Source organism: Epinephelus fuscoguttatus, linkage group LG23 (genome assembly GCF_011397635.1).
Source record: "Epinephelus fuscoguttatus linkage group LG23, E.fuscoguttatus.final_Chr_v1".
Classification (NCBI taxonomy): domain Eukaryota; kingdom Metazoa; phylum Chordata; class Actinopteri; order Perciformes; family Serranidae; genus Epinephelus; species Epinephelus fuscoguttatus.
Window position 1 is genome coordinate 29,516,550 of NC_064774.1, and position 21,799 is coordinate 29,538,348.

General features: G+C 44.1%; 1 pseudogene; it reads left to right on the plus strand.

The window, feature by feature from the left end:
- Positions 1 to 13,937: 13,937 nt before the first annotated feature.
- Positions 13,938 to 16,816, plus strand: LOC125883510 (uncharacterized; annotated as a pseudogene).
- The last annotated feature ends 4,983 nt before the right edge of the window (positions 16,817 to 21,799 follow it).

The window sequence follows — 21,799 nt, forward strand, 5'->3', positions numbered from 1 at the left end:
TCAAGGTTGATCTGTTGTGGGCAATTTTGACATCGGACAGCTAGCTAATCAAGCTGTCCTGCAGATACCCAGGAAGCACACACACACACACACACACACACACACACACACACACACACACACACACACACACATAACAGAGAAAAACAGAAACTCAAGAGACAGAATTACCATACTAGACTTCCCTTTCAATATTTCACTTTACATTGTATTTCTTCTGACACTCAGACAACCATCTGCGGCCTGTTGGTGGGCGTAGCATTGGTCTGGAGGAGGAAGAGTATGTGTGAGTGTGTATGGTGTGTCAGTGTGTGGATGGAGGTCTCTTCTGTCGACACAAAGCCTCTGGGGGAGAAGAAAGAGAGGCAAAGAGACAGAGAGCGAGACAGGAAACCTTTGGCCCCAATGGGAAGTCCCAATACAGCTGCTGCCTGCCTGCCTGACTCTTTCTCTCCGACTCTCTGCATGCACTGTCAACCTGTCTGCCCACACACACACACACACACACACACACACACAAACACACACACATTACAATGAAAACAGACAACCACCTTTACACTGCACTGAGTATGCGTGTGTGTGAGAAAGGAAAGTGCAGTCACAACTCAGAAATAGTCGATTTCATACTTAAACCCTCTGCTCGGCCCATGAGACAGAAGGTGACTGATCGCACACACACACACACACACACACACACACACTCAGCTTCTCCCCTAGTGGGAGACAACGTGTTTAATTAATACTGACACCATACTCATAGCAGGAAACTGTGCATGTGTTGCTGTGTGTGATTCTATATCTGTGTGTGTGCGACAGTATGAGCTCACAAGTAGCTCCAGCTACACTATATGGAGCATGAGCGACCATTAAATATTATGCAAAGCTCATTCCCACACATTGTGAAGCCAATCTCCCTCTCAATGTCACCTACAAAGTCTTAAGAAGCCCTCAATTAACTTATTAGCAATTCTGCAGAGCTTAACATGGGCGCTAATGAAGGAAGTATGGAAAGGAAATGAACTTAATGGTAGGAAACAGGAATCTGGGGCAACGCGTTCTGCAGTGCTCTCCCTCATTTTCGACGGGGTCAGAAGTTATAAGTTGTTGATATCTTTTGAAATGTTTGCTGGCATATTTCAGGCTAAAGCAGTAAGACTTGTCTTGTACTGGACGTCAGTGTGGGTGAGCTCACTTGTAGAAGCGCAGCGCTGTGCCGTCTCAGCATCTTATGGAATGTGAAAAGTCAACCTCTCGTTCTTTTTATTTATTTGTCTCCCATGTGTTGTTTTCTATCACATTACAATCCTCTTTTACTAAGAAACTCTCTTATTATTTGTCTAACCCCATTTCCATGATGCTCTGTGGTGATAATGGCCACTGTGGCAGCGTGTGTATGTGTGTTCTCCTGTTTGTGCTGGTCTGGGTGTAACAATCTTGATGCGAGTTTGTTATGAATATTTTGTCTACTCTTTCTGTTATCTGGAGATACTGTGGATGCACATACACACAGACTCTCTCATATTTTGCTGATACTAGCTGATATCAACTAAAAAATATCATAAGCCAATCGGAGTTGCTACAGCCACACATATGTCACTAGATGATATATTAAAACTAAGATAAATGTAGATGAAATCATTAGGTATATGCAATAATGATGGCACAGAAATGGTTATATATTTATATTCAAACTTGCATTAATAGTTTTTAAAAACTTGGCAGCAGAAGAAATGAGCTGCAAGCAAAGCACTGACATATCACTACCTATTAAATTGTTATGATGAGCCTGTTGCCAGCTTCCTATTAACACATCAAGCAGATACAAAGCAACGTTAGCATTCATCTGGACATGTGTGTCTGTCTTGCTGATAAAAGTCAGTCCAAATTTCACTTTCCTTTTAGCTCTGTTTTGGTCCCCACCAACTCCAGAGGGTAATATCTTGTTCTTTAGCTGCCAGATGCTCCATTATGTTCACTAGCTAATAGCTGATTTTGTCTGCTGTTTGGTGCTGGACATGTACATAGCATACACTGGGTTTTTAGAACTTTTAGGGTGAAAGCAGGGTGGACTGGCAGAGCAAAGCAGCCAGGGAATTTGCTGTCAAGCATTCCCAATTTAATACATAAATCATTAATTAAAATAAAAAACAATCTCTTAATTTGTTTTCTCTTAATTTCAGGTTTTCCTCCTTATGTTTGTGTGTGCAGAAAGCAAAAACTCAGAGTTGAATTACTGTAAAAATCACCTCACACCCAATTAACTTGAAAGCCTGCTTTTTAGAATTCTTTATTAACAGTGTTCACAGAACTAAATTAGAACCAGCAGACTATATCCATAAAAGTATACTATATTGATACTACATATTCACACAAAGCGCTGTGCTGGGCTGGCTATCAAATATTATATGCCTTATAAGTGGCAGCCAACGCAGTACCCATGAGCGCCTGGTTGCCTGCAGGGAGCCAATAAGTCGCCCATGGGGCATGCTCTAAAAATGACTGCGTTCAAGCCAGCCATTACTCGCATCTCTGTGGCCAAACCCACCGACACTACAAGTGGAGTGCACCCTGGCACTCGCGGTAAATGAATTCAAACAACCAGGGAGCTCACAGGGAGGCTATTTTTTTTTCTAGGCTGGTGAAGGCGTAACCCACCCTACTCTCTTATTAATTGGCTAATGCCCGCTGCCTTTGGTTGGTTGAACTGGTTAGGTTTAGGTATGAGAAGTGAAATTGGTTAGGGTCTGGATAAGAAAGTCAGGGCAAGGCATTCAGAGGCAGAGCAGGCAGTTCATGCCATGTTTGTGACAGTGAGAGCTAGGGGCTTCCTCACATTATGGTCTACCTGGATGGTATTTTATCCAGCACCTGCAAATATTCTATGGATCTACATATGCCATATGCAAAAAAAATGTATTGGTTAAACTGAGTTGTAAAAAAAAAAAAAAAAGTAATTATCCTTTACGTAATTTTCTCTCTCTCACTCATTCGCTCTTTATCATCTCCCCGTTCATTTCTTTCCTTCTCTCTCTAAACTCTTTGTCAGCTCCTTCTTCTCTCATTCTTTCTCTTTCTCTCCATCCATTCTTCCTGCCCTGCCCCACAGTTTCTTCCCCTTCTTCCACCCTCCCCCTGCAGGCAGTAACCATCTTGCACAAAGTGACGCAATGGTTGTAATTGGCTGCCCTCTGCCACAAATCAGATCACAGCTGGCGCTGGGAGTGCTCTAGCGATTACCCATAACCCCCCACCCCACGGATCAGGGGCTAACTCCACAGAGAGTGGAAGACAGGCAAGAGGGAAAGGGTTAGAGACTAATTCTGTTCATCTACTGTGGTTTTTCCTCTAGTCAGCCCCCCACCCCCCTGCCATTTCACTGCAGCAATAGTGGTCATCCATTGATCTGAGGTATTACAAACAACAGCTCATTCTTAAGTGGCTCCTTTTCAGATTAGCAGCTGATGAGACGGAGCATTGAGAGGGCGAACGATGATAAAGACCTAGTCTGTTTTTAAAACATCAGCCGTCAGTTGCCTTTCTCCTTCCTTTCCCAGTCTCTCCTTTTTCATTCGCTCTCCCATCGCTTTCTTTCTGTAAAGAGAAAAGAAGCTGATGAGATCTTTGGGCCTGTGAGCAATTGACTTGAGATTGCATGGGCTCCACCGACACTCCATCGACCCTCCATTCTCAGCAAGGGGTCACGCTTGATGTGGTCCTTTATTAGCTCAAATTAGGCCTCTGTGTCTCCAAGAAGGGAACATCCATCTCCTTATTCATTTGTTCGTCTTGTCCAATTTATTTACTTAGTTGGCTAGGCAGTGGGCTGTTTGGACAGAGAGCATTGGTCGCCCCAGGCAGGGACACAAATAACGTCTTATGCACATTAGTTACAAATCACCAATGCAAGGTGAAGGTCAGAAAACGGGGAATATGTGAGGCTAAAAGAGGAATGGGGCGATGTGAAATGCTGTCAGCACGCGTAAAGACTACACTGTGCAATCTCACTGGAGAAAGTACATTATTTCATCCATCTGTATTTGTGTATACTTCACATTTTTGCTGTTCTCTTTTTTAATACTTTGTGATTTAGACTGTTCTTCATCCAGCCATGTATTTCTATTCACTTTACTCTGGTATGAAAATCTAACACAGTCTGAAAACTCTCCGTGGTGGTGCCGTCAAGGAAGGTTGGCTATCCATTATTTGAGAGCCAGCTGCAGAAAAGCTTTGAATTCATGAGCAGATGATAGCACCAGTTGTGGAAGAAGTACTTCTACTTAAGTAAAAGTGGTAGTCCTACAAGAAAAAAAATCCTACATCACAAGCAGTAGGCGATTTGTTACACATTTTGGTAATTTTGCTAACAAGGGAAAGACAAAGTGCACATTAGACAAGAGAGTTCATTATTGTGCCATTGGAGAGGTTGAAGTGGAGCTTATTGTAACTACTTGATACTGTTATATAGTTTAATCTACTGATGGGTTGTTGAATCTATGAATCTAAATAGCAATGCTTAATATCACAGAGGACCATCATATGCTTCTATGCTATCTACAGAGTAATGAGCAGCAGGTGTCAACTGCAGTGAAGAAAAATGTCTAATATTTCTATTTTAAAATGTAGTGGAGTGGAGGTAGACTATTCAGCATGAAATAAAATAATCAAGTAAAGTATAAGCAGTAATTACAAGGGTTGCTCTGAAATCTCAGGTGTTGGACTGCCCTTTAACATGATAAGTATGACAAATAAGTTAAAGCTGTGGTAGGCAGTGTAATTTTGGCGCCATTGAGCAAAATTCAAACAGTAAATTTTAGGTTTTTTATAAAGTAGGTGGATTAAGAGAAAATTAGACTTCTGCACCCCCTCTTGGCTTTGTTTACAGGCTTTAGAAAATCTAACTTGTGACAGGAGACTTTGGCCAATCACAGGTCATTTCAGGGAGCGGGCATGCCTATCAGCTGCAGCTACAAATACAAATGTATTTGCAGATCCCTTGGGTGAAAGCCTGTTTCAGTGGCAGATGTAGCTAACATTACCTAGAGCTTTGAATCACAGTGTGTCCTCCACCTCACTCCCGACCTTGCTGGGATGAGAGCAGGCAGCAGCTCCGGTGACAGACCCCCAGTAAGAGGCCACAGCAACCCAAATCCAGCTAACACAAAACCTTGCTCCAGGGAACTGGAGATCAGCTAACTTTCTGTTGCTGCCATTACACAGGTTGGACCTGGTGCTGCTGCTGGCTACCAGCCTGCCGTGACCCTCAGTGCTGGGAGCTTTGTGCTGGCCAGATTTGAGTCACTATAGCTGCAGATGAAGGTTTGTCCTCTGAGCTGAAGCCTGTTGTCCTCCCAGAGAAGAAGTCCACAACGGAGGGAAGGTAACACAGAGGGAGTATGGCATGGCTAATGTTAGCTTGCTAATGCTTGTCTCATTTCTGCTTTAATAACCAGACAGAAAGAGCAGGGCAAGGAGGGGCTGCGTGCTACTCTAATGAAATAAGATTAAGTAAATCCATGTAACACTGGGTTGCTGTGTGAAGCATGTGCATATGCCATGGATGTCTAATGGAAGAACTGTGGGACAGAAAGGCCAGAGCTGCAGGAGGAGGATGTATTTTTCAGACTGTTTTTTTTCTTGTCTAAATTTCTGCCTACCCCAGCTTTAATGAGCTTAAACATGCAAAACCTCTGGTAATGCCTCAGGATGCTTCTCTTAAAGTAATATAACTTATAATTGTTTCTTCCATGTAGTCTTTTTACACCAGGTTTACCATAATTAAGAAAAGCAGCTGTATTTCGAGGTTCTGCTGACTCTACACGTCTAAAGGATGAGCACCAAAATTTGACTTTCTAGTTTCTGAATGGGCTAAATCTTGCTCCAATTCAAATCCTCCACACACAGTGTACAATGTTTATTGTTTTCTTTGTTTCTGGCCGAGGGGTATAACGCACAGATCTTTTATCAATGACTTGCCATTGCCCATTTCCACAGCTGATTCACGACTCAATTATCGGCTCATTAACACACCATATCAATTTATAGATTGATGGCTGAAAAGCGGTGCGCCCAGAGGCACTGAGGGATCAGGCTAAAGAAACAGAGTTAAACATGAGTTATTTGGTTGATGGTGGAGCATTTTTTGTAAATGGAGGTTTAAGGTGCCTTGTGGCCTATGTGCATCTATACAGCGAAACAGATGGTAGTGATCAGGAGGACATTTCTACTACAAAGATAGATGTATTCTATGTGGAAAAGTCCTCGAGTGCAGATTTGTATGTTTCAAAGTCAGGCAGTGCATCAAATAGAATAACATCCAGCTCGCGCACGCAGACACACACACACACACACACACACACACACACACACACACACTTACAAACACACTAACAAGCCTCCTAGCAGTAATTCACAGGCACCCACCAATGACATGTTTAACCCCCACCCCTTTGATCATTACGATAGCGCCGCTGCAACCGGAATTTCTCCCCCATAGATGCCTGCCTCCGCTAACAGGATGCAAAATGTCACCTGGCTGACTTTACCCTGGCCTCGTGTCTCTTTCAACACAGCAGGAGGGATTGGGCTGAGCGATGAAAGGTGACGAAGAGGTGAACAAGTGTTGTTGGTGTTTTTCTATGAGCGGTGATTTCGCCCATGGTCAGAGTACGGTCATCTCTGGAGGCCAGGTCTGTGTTTTCTCCCTCAGCTTTGGCTCTTTTAACGGTCTCTATTTGAATTAGGAATTAGAGTGAAAGAGAGGTGGAGGGAGAGCCTGCTAGGGGCTGATGGGAGCAGACAGAGAGCGCAGGGGTTACTGTCAGACAGAGAGCTTCTTCTCCTCTGCTTATCTCAAATTCTCTCTCTGTCTGATCACGAATCATAGCCCTGACTCAACTCGAGCAAAGAGGAGAAAAGCTGGACCCCCTCAGCCATCTTCATTGCTTATACCCCCTCTTCTCTCTTTCTCCTCTCTGTTTCTCTCCCCCTCTTCCCAGCCATGCAACTCGGGGCGGCGTGCTGGCCTTTAAAAGAGGCAAACTTGTAATCTGATAATTAACAATCTGCTAAATTTCTCAAAAGGAAAACAGTCATGAGAAATGTCTGCCTCGTGCCTGTGAGTGGGATGACCTTTTGCTGAGGCTGGAATGGCAGGCGAGGCGAGGCGACTCACTTAGAAGCATTTAATTAGCTCTGCTCACGGCTGTGTGCGCTGCCAATGGACAGAGGAGGGAGGACGAGAGGGAGGAGGAGGAGAGATAGTCGGGAAGCGATAGAGGCAAAGAAAAGGAAAAACAAATTATTTAATACTTGTTCTCCATCTTTATGCAACAATATGTAACTTAGTAAGTGTGGAGTGAGGGTAGAAAAGGAGTGGAGGGGAACAGGACGGAGAAAGAAATCGGTAATGACTAGCTTCTGTTTTTCTTGTTGTTATTGTCGACTCCATGGGGAGTTGTCTGTGAAAGCCTCGAGGTGAGCCTCTGAGGTCATGAAGCGCGCCTTTAAAGTGTGACTCAAAAAAAAAAAAAATGTATCAGGACTCTTACCATTTTCATTCTGTCCTCTTCTTCTGTTGCTCCTTGCCTCTCTCACTTGCCTATCTGCACACTAGCCTGTGCAGCAGTGGAGGAACATATCAGCCCTTTGGCATATTCAGTGGTTCCCCTCTTGCATGTCAGTGTTCATCTGCTGCAAATAGAACAAAGCTTACAAAGCAGTAAGAAATGTTTGGATACACTCTCCCCTTTTAAAGGAGGCTCTTCTGTCCTTCTCCATAAAATCCTACATTTGGGAATAGGGATGTCAGTTTCAGCTAATTTTGCTTTCGATAGCCTGATACCCATTTACCAGTAACTAACAGTTTAATTTTTAGGAGGAAAGTGCAAAATTCTGTGAAATACAAGAGTTGCTTTCCTTCTGGTCTGACAGTGCATGGACTCAGTGTGAGCTTTAGCAACGCATTTCCAAGCACTTTGAATTTAGAGGTGGTGAAAACTTGCATGTTTTATGATGAAAATGTCTTGCCTTTTATTTTATTTTATGTTGGCAGTTGGCTAGCTGTGTTAACATGCAGAAACATACAGCCCACTGCCCACACTCCAGTCTCTGCTGGTTAGCTTTGGCTGTTCTGCACTACACACCAGTTAAGTCTGATGGGAGCTATCCAGGGGTCAAAGTAGTTTTAAATTCTTGCTGGTACTATTACCAAAACCTTCATTGCTTCATGTTGTTCACCTCTCCTCGCTTCATGCATTTTTAAAAAGCAAAGTAGAAATCCAAACAAACAAATAAAAACATTTCAATATTTTACTGTACCTGTATGGAGTTGAAAGAAATTAGAAACACTTCACAACTTGTATAGTAAAATATTTGTTTTAATGTTTAGGGTGCTGGCATGTATGAAACCTTAATGAACACTTAAAACCATGCATGCCATTTTTTTCTTTGTCTCTTTTCCTCTTTACCTATTTTTTGTTGTAAAACACATTGATCAACATCCGCAATAAACTAGATAAACTATTTAAATATCTACTATTCAAGTCACGCTGACAGCGTTTGAGCCAACCACAAGAATGTGTGGAATTTCGTTGGTTTCATTTGTTGTTTTTGTCCTGTCCCGGTGCAAACAACGTTTTTTGACATCCGTGGTCCAGCTGTAGAAAAATCAAACGTCCCAGTACAATAAATCAAACGCACCCCAACCGCTGTGTTTCGGAAGTAGGCGCACATGCGCAGTCACGTACTGCTGAGAGTGAAATCCCTGATGGTTAGCTCACACGCAGCTTGATCAAGCTGTTCTCTGTGTTGTTGAAATTAAACAAAATAACACGGAGCATATCTGCTTATTATGCTACTGATTTTAATTGGGATATTTTTTGATGAACTGAATGACATTTAACGGAGTGTTGCACGTCTTGAGGGCTGGGCTCATAGGGGACCACTGGACTCTCTCCCATGGGAGGGGCTGGGAGAGAGGGAGATGTCCGGGCAGCAAGGCTTCGTCCAGCATGGACCAAAACACAGCATGGACGGTTCCGAAGCAATTCGGACCGAGTTAAAAGCAACTAATAAACAGACAACGTGGTGTTTAAAACTACATGTATTGCTCTCAGATCTATTTTCTAACCTAAAGTGCGGCCGTGACTGGTTCTGAATATGAGCTTTAGCAGGCAGCCACACTCTCCCCTAGCCGTGCTAACACTGCTAATGGTGCTAACAGATCTAACAGTAGTTAACAATACTAAAGGGGTTTGTGGTTCAAAATTGAGCTACCTTCTTACTAGGGGTGACCATTAGGTGTGACTGTAGAATGGGCACAATGTTTCCACAGCAATGCTGTTGGCATTGATGATAATTTCACGTTTTTGTTCAGCAAGATATTCTTTACTAATTAACACCACTTTTTTGATTTTTGATGCCTTAATGCAATTGCCAGAAATAAAAAGCTAGAGTTAGACTATAAATGAACTTCACCACTATCACATAACTCAATGTCACCACCACAAAGAGACTGCTATGTTCAATATGATGATGTTCTATAGTCTCATTTAGTCACTTGTTAGCAACTGCCTTTTTAAGACGCATCAAATACTGTACACCAGTAAATGCCCTACTCCTGAATCGTGAAGTTTATAACTTGTAGGACAAAATGTAAAAGTCTCTTAAGCATAACCACAGACCTTATTTCAGGCATCTAACCAAAAACCCATTCAAAAATCCATTGACTTTAAGATGAGGGAACCATCAGCGGTAAAATGCGAACTCATTTACAGGTTTTAGGACTCAATCATGGGGCACTCTGTAGACTGGCATGTGTAAGTAGTCAAAAGTATTTTAGGTGGTTTAATGATTAAGTTAACCATTTGAGTTGATGAACCCCATGTCTCTTTTCTGTTTTTCAGACTTATATAGTGTGTGCTATAGTATTTGCATTGTAATAACACAGTTTCCTCAACTGAGATCATTTAACTTTTTTGCTTCACTGCTTTATTGTTTGATGGGACACTATATGGAAATGTATTTCGTAAATCAGACAGAGCACACTGTCATAATGTCAAATGCAAACTGAAGCTTCACTGTGATTTATTTGTAGAGAAAAGGAATAATGCATCTCAGAAATCCATAAACAAAACAGCCAGAGGAAACCGATGGAAGTCAATTCAACAAAGTCAATAAAGGATCATTATTCCACCTCATTTCAAGCACACATAGACAAACTGTGAGTGAGATATTAGCGCTGAGGCTCCAAGAAGCAGCCTGAGCTAATGCACTTAGAGGGTTAATCACTGCATTTGTATGCAAATATGTATTTAAGTGTGTCTGCCCTTATGGGAGGGTTTAATGAAGGAATTGGGCCCAGGCAGTAGGTGACATTCAGCGCCTGTGTAACCTCAGCGGATAGCTTCCCTGACGCTATTTGTGAATGTTAATTGCTTTTCGGCTGCTGCCGCCTCCCCAGTCTCCACCTGTCCCTCCGTCCCAAGCAACATGGGACTCTCCCTGTCCTTTAAGCTGGAGCTGTTGTTTAAAAAAAGAGAAAATCCCCCAAGGAATAATGTTTGTTGTGTTGGACCATCACGCCAATACTGACGCCTGTATGATAAAAGTGTCCCAGAGCATGAGAAAAAAAAAAGACGTAGAAACTTCAATTATCGGAGGTCTGACCCCTTTGCTGTCTGTGTACCTGTTGGAAAGGATGGAGTAAAATCTTCCTTGTCTGTTCTCTCTTCCTCCTTTTCCTTTTCTCCACCAGAAGAAAAGGCAGCGTAAGATTTGCATATCCAATCGAACAGAGAGCTAATCTGTCCAAATATAATTTAGTGTGAGAGGACCCTGCATAAGACAAGACAGACCAGCCTCTGTTTTTTTAATTTCCCCAATTCTTCTCATCCATAAGTGCACACAACAACAAGAGAGAGGCGAGGAGGTGAGATGAGGAGAGAAGGGGAGTGAAGATAGAGATCTTTCCATTTATGACAGGGAGCTTTGAATTGAGGTAATCCACAGAACTGTGAAAATTAAAACCTCATCTGTTAAAAAAATGCAAATAGACCTTTTGATTCTGCTGCAGAAGGAAATTTGCCCAAATCAAAAGATTAGCACCAATACTTGTGGATTATGTTTCACTTTTATGCTCAGTCTCCTCACTCCCTCTTTTTTTTTTCACTCCCTCTTTTTTTTTCCCTCCCTCTTGCTTCATCCAGATTTCCGTAAGGGTATTAAGATCTTACTGTTTCAGAGAGAGAACAAGAATTTGATACAGACTCTGAAATCTACCTGTGATCTAAATTTGGCCTATAACTCCAGTATCAGGCACAATCCATAAGTACTTTTCTCAGTGTATTAGCAGGATTCACATTGGCAAATGAAATATTTAACATGGTAAATCAGGACTCAGCATTATGATCTTGACCCCGGAGGGTCAAGACGAAACAACATTTCAGAAAACTCAACTTTTCACAGTACACAACAATATTTCAGAAAGCACATTTTACAAAATACGACATTTCATAAACTCCAACATTTCACATGACACAGCATTTCAGAAAGCACAACCCCGGACAGGTCACCAGACTAGAGCAGGGTTAACACATACAGGCAATTTAGAGTCACCAATTAACATGACCTGCATGACTTTGGGAGGAAGCTGGAGTACCCTCAGAAATCCCACACTGACACAGGGAGAACATGCAACATGTTCATGAACAGAATGGCTCCTCCACCCCAGACTCAAATCCCCCACCCTGGATTCGGACCACAAACCCTTTTGCTGTGAGGTGACAATGCTAACCACTGCACCACTGTGTCACTGTTTTTTTGGAAATGTAGTTTTATTTTGTGTTTTGTGAGATGTCATTGTGTTTTGACATCTTTTAACATCTTGTCTTATTTCTATGGTGTAAAGCCCAATCAGCATCTGTCACATAAAGTATTCCCTCCTGAACAAACAGTGCATAAATCCTGAAATTACCCTGGCTCATGATTGGTTGAAAGTGACACTAAACATTTATGAATGTCATGAATCTGTGTTAAAACACTAAGCATTTAGTCGGGAGTGGTGTTTAATGGGCTTCGTTAAGTGGACAACATCGCTAAGTCTGTTTCATGGCTATCACCTGCTACAGCTAACAACCTCTCTTTTTTATTTTGTGTCTGTTGCTTGCAGGCTTCCTCTTAGCTAGTGATATCCAAGCAAAGCCATATAAATGCTAACAACAGACCATTGATTTTTCAGTGTGTGTGTGTGTGTGTGTGTGTGTGTGTGTGTGTGTGTGTGTGGTCGTATCTGATACATCAGTCTCATTAACATGGGAAGCTCAGGGCGAAGGGCTCAGCTCGGAACAATGAAAGACGTAAATTCAAAGTGTCTCCTGCACAAAATAATGCAGTGTTGTGAACAGTGGCGTCTGCGATCTGCAATTATTTGACCCCATTAAAGCAGTAAACCTAAACAGCTGGAAACAGAGAAGGGGAGGGGTGGGGTGATGGAAGCCCAAACACATCAAGCTTAACAAAGTGGAGAAGTGTGTTTGTTAAAAAAAGAAAAAAGCAGGACACTGCAAGTTGTCACCATTGCATGATGACATTAGAGAGAAAGGGCACAGGGATCAGTGTGTGTATCCATGTGTGTGTGTATGTGAAAATAGTGTCCTGCCAACAACCTTTTCACACATTACTGAGCCTAGAGAAGGATGCTGCTCTAGTGGGTTGTCAGGCAAGATACAGCTCACAACAAAGGAAGGTTAGATAAGGGGACGCAATCGTGTAGTTTGTGGGAAAACAGTCCGGATAACATAAATGATGCACCACATAGCCACAAAGTATGGTTGCTACCAAAGTGGACTAGACCTGATTTAACAACATTTGTGGACAGTTTTTATTTTTATTTTAAATTTCAGCCCAGTCAGCAGAAGAAAAAGTTTTCATTGTATATTATTGCAAATAAACATTTGCGCATCTTAAGTATCTCATATCAGCGTTTCTAAAGTGGAGTAGTATGTGCTGACTTTGTCATCAGGAGGTAGAGGGGGTGGGGGGGGGGGTAAGATGGCTGCCAAGCTCCAAGCTACTGCAGACCACTGTTCAAGACCAACAAATGAACAAAACTGGTTGGTCTTTAGGAACCCCTTGCTGTTTTTACCACAGCTTTTTATCCTCCAAATGTCTTTTCTTTGTAGCAACCCATGGCTGTTTTTCTAGCTGGGATATATTTGGGATGTGCGTTGTTTTTTGCTGAGATTTCGCTGCATTTCCAACAAGGATTGTGCTCCCAAGTCAAAACATGACCTTTACCTTGCCATAAACAAGTGTTTTTTGGACCTAAACCTGACCACACGTTAACCACGGTGTTGTTGAAACATAGTTTCAATGTATCCACTACATGTGCGTCAAATGTCACATTATAACCTGTTCTTTTTTCCTAAATGCAACCACGAAACTCATCACATGCTTGTGTTGCCTAAACCCAACCATGTGCTTTTAGAAGCTACAGATCAACCTACTGAGACATACCCCCAGGGGAACCCGAGAGGGGGGGAGGATGAGTTCCCCAGCAGGACAGATCCAACGGTGATGACTTCAGCAAACGGCGTAGCGACGACGATAACCGTAAGATGCAGTTGCAGGAAGGTCTGCAAAAACGAGCGCGGCCTTAAAATCCATCAGGGCCGAATGAAATACTTGGTGCAGGGGAGTGCATCACAGCGCACAGGACCAGTCCTGGTGAGACGACGGAGGAGCCCAGCCAGGACACACCCCACAGAGCCCAGAACGTCCAAGTGCTAAGCTCCCCAGCTCCCAGCGAAGTAGTTCAGCCGCAGCGTATCAAGTTGCCTCCCGCAAGCCAGCACAGAGTGTGGCACCAATTTGATGAGGATGCAGGCAGAATCATTGAATCAACAGCAAAAGGGGATGTCAACAGACGGCTTCAGACCATGACCACCATCATTGTCACTTTTGGGGCAGAGAGGTTCGGTGTGGAAGAGGGAAAGACCATCAGACCCAACTTTACTATGAACCGAAGGGCAGAGAAAATCCACCAACTGAGGAAAGAGCTTCGGTCTCTCGCAAGACAGTTCAAGGCAGCAACTGAGGAGGAGAAACCACCACTGGCTGAGCTCCGAAATATCATCAGGAAGAAAGTGATGACCCTGCGCAGAGCTGAATGGCACAGGAGGCGGAGGACAGGAAGCGAACTGCATTCACAGCTGATCCGTTCGGATTCACCAAACAGCTACTGGGGCAGAAGCGCAGCGGCCATCTAGACTGCTCTAAGGAAGAAGTAAACCACTTCCTGCACAACAACCTGAGCGACCCTGATAGAAAGCAGGAGCTAGGACCCCTCAGAGCCCTGTTGGACATACCATCTCCCACTGCCGGCTTCAACACCCGTGAGCCCACCTGGAAGGAAGTTCAGGAGGTAGTTGCTGCTGCCAGAGCCAAATCAGCCCCAGGACCAAGCGGAGTACCCTACAAGATGTACAAGCGCTGCCCAGAGCTCCTAAGAACTCTCTGGAAGATCCTGCATGTGATTTGGCGCAGAGGAGCTGTAGCAGACCAGTGGAGGCAGGCAGGAGGGAGTCTGGATACCCAAGGAAGAGAATTCCACCAAGCTGGAGCAGTTCAGAACCATCTCGCTTCTCAGCATTGAGGGGAAGCTCTTCTTCAGCATCCTATCCAGAAGGTTAACAGACTTCCTCCTCAAGAACACCCATATTGACACATTGGTCCAGAAAGCAGGTATCCCGGGTGTACCAGGATGTCTAGAACACACGGAGTAGTGACCCAGCTGATTAGGGAGGCATGGGAGGGGAAAGGAGACCTTGTTGTGCTTTGGCTTGACCTCGCCAATGCATACGGCTCCATACCCCACAAGCTGGTTGAGACTACCCTGGACCGACACCATGTACCCAGGAAGATCAAGGACCTAATCCTGAATTACTACGGGAACTTCAGGCTCAGGATCACATCTGGGAGTGTAACATCAAATTGGCATCGGCTCGAAAAGGGGATAATAACTGGGTGCACCATCTCAGTCAGCCTCTTCGCCCTTGCCATGAACATGGTAGTCAAGGCAGCAGAAACGGAATGCAGAGGCCCTCTGTCCAAGTCTGGCATTCGGCAGCCCCCCATCAGAGCCTTCATGTCACTGTCACCACAACATCAGTGCCTGGTGGGAGGTGGATACTCCAGGGCCTGGAAAAGCTTATTTCTTGGGCGAGAATGAGCTTCAAGCCAGCTAAATCCAGGGCCATGGTGCTGAAGAAGGGAAAGGTGATAGGTTTCGCTTCCTGTTGGATGGCATGGCAATCCCATCTATCATCGAGAAACCGGTCAAAAGCCTGGGAAAGGTCTTCGACTGTAGTCTCAGGGATACAGCAGCAATCCAAATTACCATCAAGGAGCTTGAAACGTGGCTGTCAGCGGTAGACAAGTCTGGCTTACCCGGGAGATTTAAGACGTGGATTTACCAGCATGGCGTTCTACCCCGGGTTCTCTGGCCTTTGTTAGTGTATGAGGTGGCCCTGTCAACAGTAGAAACCCTGGAGAAGAAGATCAGCAGCTACCTCCGCAGGTGGCTGGGCTTGCCTCGCAGCCTCTGCAGCGCAGCACTGTATGGGAAGACCAATAAACTCCAGCTCCCAATCAGCAGCCTTGACGAGGAGTTCAGAGTCTCTCGGACGAGAGAGGCTATGCTCTATCAGGATTCTAAGGACTCAAGAGTTGCATCAGGGGCATCATGGTGCGTACAGGCAGGAAGTGGAAAGCCCAGGAAGGCCTGGAGGTAGCTGAGTCCCGGCTGAGACACAGGGCTTTGGTGGGCACAGTGGCAACAGGGCGTGCAGGGTTTGGTGCTTTTCCTCAGCCTCACTATGAGAAGGCACACAGGCAGGGCAAACGTCAGCTAGTCCTGAAAGAGGTGCGGGCAGGAGTCAAGGAGGAGCGGACCAGCAGGATGGTTGGCATGCAGAAGCAGGGAGCATGGACGAGATGGGAGGGAGCGCTGGACAGGAAGGTGACCTGGGCCGTGTTGTGTATGACGTCCTACCTAGCCCAGCTAATCTCCATCTCTGGGGCATGGCGGACTCTCCAGCTTGTGCTCTGTGCTCCAGGAGAGGTTCACTTGAGCACATCCTCAGCAGCTGCCCGAAAGCAGTGGGGGAGGGTTGCTATCGCTGGCGGCACGACCAAGTGCTGAATGCAGCTGCTGAAGCCATCTCCAAAGCCATAGCCCACAACAACACCAACAAGCACCAGCAAGGCAAGAGGAACATCATCTTTGTCAGGGCTGGAGAGCAGCCTCAGTCACAACCCAAACCAGCAGCCGGCCTACTCACCTCAGCGTCTGACTGGGAGCTGAGATTAGACTTGGGCAAGCAACTCAAGTTCCCGGACCACGTCAGAACAACATCCCTGAGGCCAGACATTGTGCTTTCCTCTGTCTCTGCAAGGCAAGTTCTAATGATAGAACTGACAGTTCCATGGGAAGACCGCATCGAGGAGGCGAACCAGCGAAAGCGGTCTAAGTACCAGGAGCTGGTGGAGCAATGCCAAGGAAGAGGCTGGAAGACACGATGTAAGCCCATAGAAGTGGGGTTCCAAGGCTTTGCTGGCCGCTCACTGTGCAAAGTTTTCACACTGCTTGGCATCACAGGGGCTGCGAAGAGGAAAGCCACAAAGAACACCATGGAGGCTGCAGAGAGAGCCTCCAGATGGCTTTGGATCAGGAGGAGAGATCAGTGGAACTACGTTGTTGGGACACAAGCCAGGGCCTGATCAGCCCTGGCTGGGTCACCTGAGTGAGGGCGTCTGATGTTAAAAGACCTGAAACACCCAGTGATATCAGACACATCACTGAGGATGTGTCCCAGAGCATCCCAGGATGTATCTTTCATTCATGTTGCCGAAACCCAACCACATGCTTTTGTTGCCTAAACCATCTGCTTTTGTTGCCTAAATCCACCACATGCTTTTGTTGCCCAAACCCAACCATCTGCTTTTGTTGCCCAAACCCAGCCATGTGATTTTGTTGCCTAAATGCAACCACATGCTTTTGTTGCCTAAACCCAACCACGTGCTGTTGTTGCCTAAACGCAACCACGTGCTTTTGTTGCCTAAACCCAGCTGTCTGTTTTTATTGTCTAAACCCTATCATGTGTTTTTGTTGCCTAAACCCAACCATGTGTTTTTGTTGCCGAAATCTAGCCAAATGCTTTTGTTGCCTAAACCCAATCACTTGTTCTTGTTGCCTAAACCATCTCCTTTTGTTGCCTAAACCCAACCACATGCTTTTGTTGCCTAAAACCAACCATGTTTTTGTTGCCTAAATCCAACCACATGCTCTTGTTGCCTGAACCCAACCATCTGCTTTTGTTGCCTAAAACCAACCATGTTTTTGTTGCCTAAACCCAACCATGTGCTTTTGTTGCCTAAACCCAGCTGTCTCTTTTTATTGTCTAAACCCTACCATGTGTTCTTGTTGCCTAAACCCAGCCATGTGTTTTTGTTGCCTAAACCTAACCACGTGTTTTTGTTGCCGAAATCTAGCCACATGCTTTTGTTGCCTAAACCCAACCATATGCTTTTGTTGCCTAAACCCAACCACGTGCTTTTGTTGCCTAAACCCAACCATATGCTTTTGTTGCCTAAACCCAACCACGTGCTTTTGTTGCCTAAACCCAACCATCTGTTTTTATTGTCTAAACCCTACCATGTGTTTTTGTTGCCTAAACCCAACCATCTACTTTTGTTGCCTAAACCCAACCACGTGTTTTTGTTACCTAAACCCAACCATCTGCTTTGTTGCCTAAAACCAACCATCTGCTTTTGTTGCCTAAACCCAACCATGTGTTTTTGTTGCCTAAATCTAACCACGTGTTTTTGTTGCCGAAATCTAGCCACATGCTTTTGTTGCCTAAACCCAACCACGTCCTTTTATTGCCTAAACCCAGCTGTCTGTTTTTATTGTCTAAACCCTACCATGTGTTTTTGTTGCCTAAACCCAACCATGTGTTTTGTTGCCTAAACCTAACCACGTGGTTTTTTTTGGCGAAATCTAGCCACATGCTTTTGTTGCCTAAACCCAGCCATGTGCTTTTGTTGCCTCAACCCAGTCACTTGTTCTTGTTGCCTAAACCATCTGCTTTTGTTGCCTAAACCCAACCACATGCTTTTGTTGACTTAACCCAACCATGTGCCATTGTTGCCTAAATCCAACCATCTGCTTTTGTTGCCTAAAACCAACCATCTGCTTTTGTTGCCTAAACCCAACCACGTGCTTTTGTTGCCTAAACCCAACCATCTGCTTTTGTTGCCTAATCCCAACCATCTGTTTTTGTTGCCTAAAACCAACCATGTTTTTGTTGCCTAAACCCAACCACGTGCTTTTGTTGCCTAAACCCAGCTGTCTGTTTTTATTGCCTAAACCCAACCATGTGTTTTGTTGCCTAAACCTAACCACGTGTTTTTGTTGGCGAAATCTAGCAACATGCTTTTGTTGCCTAAACCCAGCCATGTGCTTTTGTTGCCTCAACCCAGTCTCTTGTTCTTGTTGCCTAAACCACTTGCTTTTGTTGCCTAAACCCAACCACATGCTTTTGTTGACTTAACCCAACCACGTGCTTTTGTTGCCTAAACCCAACCACATGCTTTTGTTGACTTAACCCAACCACGTGCCATTGTTGCCTAAATCCAACCACATGCTCTTGTTGCCTAAACCCAACCATCTGCTTTTGTTGCCTAAACCCAACCACATGCTTTTGTTGACTTAACCCAACCACATGCCATTGTTGCCTAAATCCAACCACATGCTCTTGTTGCCTAAAACCAACCATCCGCTTTTGTTGCCTAAACCCAACCACGTGTTTTTGTTACCTAAACCCAGCCATCTGCTTTTGTTGCCTAAATCCAACCATCTGCTTTTGTTGCCTAAACCCAACCATCTGCTTTTGTTGCCTAATCCCAACCATCTTTTTTTGTTGCCTAATCCCAACCATCTGCTTTTGTTGCCTAAAACCAACCATGTTTTTGTTGCCTAAACCCAACCATCTGCTTTTGTTGCCTAATCCCAACCATCTGCTTTTGTTGCCTAATCCCAACCATCTGCTTTTGTTGCCTAAACCCAACCATCTGCTTTTGTTGTCTAAAACCAACCATGTTTTTGTTACCTAAACCATCTGCTTTTGTTGCCTGAACCCAACCACGTGTGTTAGTTGTTGAAGTAAAAAAGCGTTCATATAGTGCGTTTATTTTGAAAGAGACTGTATGTAAACAGTAAATTTCTTGTGAATACGAAAACGTATTGTTAAAGAAGACAACAGGCCAAACTTGACAGGGTGTCCCAGAGCTGGGTGTACCTTGCACATCGTATCCCAACATTGAACGTCCATGACCAAACGGCGATATATTATGGGGTCGGAGTGAGCATGGGTTGTTCTAAAGGAGCATTTGTAGCTAGCTGCATCAGAGAGCTACACAATGAAGTCCATTCACACATCCTTGTGAAACAGATGGCAAAGGCTTGGTGATGTAGTGACTACTTGCAAGTGATGCACTGGCTGCTGGTTTTGGAAAAGTGGATACAAAGGGAAAAGCTCTACTGGCAAAGCTTCTCATTCAGCAGAGCAGGGTTATATAAAATTGGGCTGTGCAAGCATGGCTTGATATATCCTTTCCAGACTCTTGTTCTAACTCAAACGTCAGAAACAAAGTTGGCATGGTACAAGAGCAAACCATGGGTATGTTGTATTTGCACATTAATATGTAACAAATATGCTGAAAATTTACACTTCAACAATGCTTTGGTTAAAGCAGCTGTGCAGAACTTTTCGTTTTCGTTGATTATAGCACCCCTTTGGTCGAAGCGGTACAGCCTGGTGTCCTAAAATCTCAACTGCAACTGGCAATTACCGCATGCATTCGTTTTGGAGAGCGAGAGGATTAACTAACGTCAGGTCAGTCCAAGTAATTAGTGGAAACAGCAAAATGACTCAGTAAATTCTCCTGTCGTGTTTCTGTTCTGATCTACTTCTAACACAGCAAAGCTGTTACCTGCAGCCTTCGCTTGCAAAGCTAACGCTACTAACATTAGGTCAGGTCCAGGTAATTAGTGGAAACATGCTAACGTTACACAGGTTAGTATTAAAGTAAGACCTGTTCATAAATGTTCTGGTGTAGCTCTGAATTTCTTATAAACTGAGGACAACTGCCTGCTGTATATTTGTGTTCATGGTCACAGTCACAGAATTTTGTGGCGTTTGTTGTACTAGACAAAAGCGGTTCACATCAGCTACATTTAGCTTGCTTATAACTTCCATGTTGTCATATATTGAAGTGAAACAATGTCTAACAAGTTGTGGTATATTCTCTAAATAAAAACAAAAATGACATACCTGTCGATTAGGAAAAGGGCCAACTCGGGATCAGTTTTAAAACCTTTCAAATCTCTCAGCTCTCTCCACTTGGCGAATGCCTGACCGAGGTTTACACGCGTTTGGGCTCGAGCCCTATCACTGTCCTGTTCTTTTTCTTTTTCTTTTAGATGGTGCTCCTTCGCTATCCGCCATGACATCAAAAGTACAACCAAGTCCTTATAGATACATCTCTGGTAAAACTGTTATGCGTTCAGCAATGCCTGTTGTATACCGCTTACTTGGAGAACCTTCTCTGTAAATACAGCTCCTTCTTCTTCTGTGGTTTAATGACTGCGGGCCGCTGCGGGCGAGCAGAATCACTTCCGCCTCGGGCGCCGTATACTGGTTTGCTGACCTCTGCTGTCCGTCCGACCTGCGCGAGGCTACGCTAAATAGCCATATAGAGAAAGGCTTTTTTTGTCGCTGTTGGGTTCAAATAAATATGCGGATCTTCAAGGGGGGGGTGACACGAACTAGGGACAGTTTTATTAATGGTAAAAAGTTCTGCACAGCTGCTTTAACATCTGGGTAGGTCTAGTCACAAACACCAAAATACACCGTTCTGGGGATACAATCCTTTTCAGACAGCAACACTATCTCAGCACTACCTCAGTATCCCTTTTTGTGCCACTCTCCCAGCAAAAAACTCAGCAATGTTTAGAATATAAACAAATTTTGTGTGCCTCTTTCTCCGCTGTAAACACAGCAATGGGTCACTACAAACACCCACATTTGGTGGCTAAAAAGCCACTGGGAACACAGCAATGACTCACTATATCTTGACTGGCTTTGTTGTTTTTCGGTCCCAAACAGTGGCCTGCAGCTTGGCAGGTGTCTCATGATACATATGAACCATGCAATTTTAACATATTTGTGGTTTGCAGGAATGTACCATGCTAACATATTCTTCTGGCAACTTGCTTGCCGCTTCTCTGCAATTCCTAAAAGTTTAAGTATTACTGAACAAGATAGTTTGCAAATGGAAAATGACATGAATTGATTTGTAATAGTTGAACCTTCATGAGCATATTTACTGATAGTATTAATTCCACTGAAATGGATTAATCTCAGTAAGAAATTTCCCAGGTATCAACGCTGTTGTCATTAAACCCTTAGACCGCTATGTGACTTAATAACTCCTTTAAAACCTAGACAAATAAAAATGTGTCTAATTAATAGCATATGCAAAATAGGAGCTGTATCTAATTAAGTCTTAGGCACAATCTGTACAAAACTGAATTTTTTAGGCATGTCAGATGGTGCGATGAATGCCAAATGCATTATAGTACTGCAATGTAAATAGAAAAAAAATAGAAGCAAGCAGAGACATATAATCAACCTGCATCATCCATCTGTGCTGGAAAAGTAGTAGCAGTAGCTCTATG